Genomic DNA, 2,322 nt, shown 5'->3' with positions numbered 1-2,322 from the left:
CAGGTCTCACCACACTTTGGACCAACCAGCCCTTCCTCTTCTCTCTCTCATCTCCAGGTCAACTGGAGTCTAGGAAACATGGTGGAACTCAGCACATTTCTTCACTGCCGCCTTTCCACTTCTTCCACTCACCAGTATACCATTGTGGTCGCCAGCTAGCTTGCATGCCTGCTCATGTGTTCCCTTTGAGTTTCAGTCTTAGAGGGGGTTTGTCCTGAAGGGACTTGATTGCTTGCCTTGATGGCTTCACAGCAAAAAAACCTTGCTTATTCTTGTAGTAGTAGTCAATCATACCACCATTTTTGTTTTGGGTTTTTCCTGATGATCTTTCTTTGAAGATGTATCATCTGTCACTCTAGTTGTCCCAGGCAGATGTTTGTCTTTTCTAGAGGCAATGTCCCATCTCAGAAGGTTCTGGATGGGGCTCAGAATTCCACTTAAGGTCCTATACATTGCAAAGTCTCCACAAGAGGCCTATTTCACTGAGCAAGTTGTAGAACCCATTTTGTTGTTGTTGTTAAGTGCCGTCGAGTCGGTAGGGTTTCTGAGGCTGTAAATTTTTAAGGGAGCAGAAAGCCTCATCTTTCTCCAGTGGAGTGGCTGGTAGTTTTGAGCTGCTGACCTTGTGGTTCGCAGCCCGATTTGTAACCACTACGCTACCAGAGCTCCTTAGAACTTTTTAGGTATTCTGATTAGTTATAGGCTGAAGACAGGCTTACAAGTTTTCTGCAACCATTTTTTCTGACATTCCTTTCTATCCCACTCAAGTGTCTTTTTTACAATAGTAGGCAAGGGAAACCAATATTCATAAGACAGTCAGGTATGTTAGTATTATTTTCCATCTTCATGCTATGCCTTGATCCCTGTATCACAGAGCTCTGCTGTTCCAAATGTGAGCATGCATCACTATTTACCTCTGTCCCACTTAGTCCACGCAAATCTGTCTGTATTCACTTATCTACCTTGTTCTTCACCCCCCCTTCTTGTGTATTGTCCTCTCCAACACCTAAACTATGATGTATCTGCCCCCTACCCTATGCTCTACAGTCACCTCCCTTCACTTCCCCCAAATCTTCCCAACCTATCCCCTCAGGTAACCAACAAATATGTATCTTTCCCCCGCCTTTAGTATGGGTATATTTTCTTAAGCTTTTACGATATGGTCTTATGCAAAATTTACCCTTTTGTGACTGACTAATTTCACTCAGCATAATGTCCTCAAGGTTCATCCATGTTAATAACAAGGAAGCTATAAGCTTCCTTGTTATTCTTCAAGGTAGCATAATATTCCATTGCGTTTATGTACCAAAGTTTGTTTATCCATTCTTCCATTATGATCAATACATCTTGATTACATATTTGACCAATTTCAGATTGAAGAAGTTGGTAGAATTCTTCTATTTCATCCTCACTGACTTTAGTGGTTGGTGCATACATTTGAGTAACAGTGGTATTAACTGACCTTCCCTGTATGTGCATGGATATTATCCTATCACAGACAGCAGTACACATCATGACTGATCTTGATATGTTTTGCTTGAGGATGAATGCAACACCATTCCTCTTCAATTTGTCATTCCTGGCATAGTAAACCATGTGGTTGTCTGATTCAAAATGGCCAATACCAGTCCATTTCAGCTCACTAATGCCTAAGATATTGATGTTTATGCATTCCATTTCAGTTTTGACAATTCCCAATTTTCTTAGATTCATATTTCATATATCCCATGTTCTGATAATTAATGGATGTTTACAGCTGTTCCTCTTCATTTTGAGTTGTGCCCCATCAGCAAATGGAGGTCCTGAGGGCTTTCCTCACAGGCTTTACTCCATTCACATCATCACAGTCAACTCTACTTTGAGGTGGAAGCTCTTCCCCAGTTATATTTTAAATGCCTTCCAACCTAAGGGGCTCATTTTCTGGCACTATATCTGGCAGTGTTTCTCTGCTAGTCATAAGGTTTTCAATGACTAAATATTCGGAAGTAGTTTGCCTCTCCTTCTTCCTAGTCTGTTTTCATCTGGAAGCTCATCTGAAACCATGGGTGACCCTGCTGGTTTTTAAAATACCAGTGGCAAAACTTCCAGAATTACAGCAACTCGCAAGTCACCGCAGTACAACAAATTGACAGATGAGTGCTGGAGTTTATATCTAGACTCTCAAAATTTGAAGTATAAAGTTTTCAGTTATTTTGACCAATCAATATATAAAAAGTAAACAAAAGTTAGATATTCTTTAAGGAGACTTTTAATCTCCTTTAATCTTCTGGCTCTCAAAATGATCAACCACAAGAAAGGGAATGAGATAGATAGCTGAACCTA

Source organism: Chrysochloris asiatica, unplaced genomic scaffold (assembly GCF_000296735.1).
Source record: "Chrysochloris asiatica unplaced genomic scaffold, ChrAsi1.0 scaffold00199, whole genome shotgun sequence".
NCBI classification, from domain to species: Eukaryota; Metazoa; Chordata; class Mammalia; order Afrosoricida; family Chrysochloridae; genus Chrysochloris; species Chrysochloris asiatica.
The sequence above is the reverse complement of the archived record's forward strand: the minus strand, read 5'-3'. Positions refer to the sequence as shown.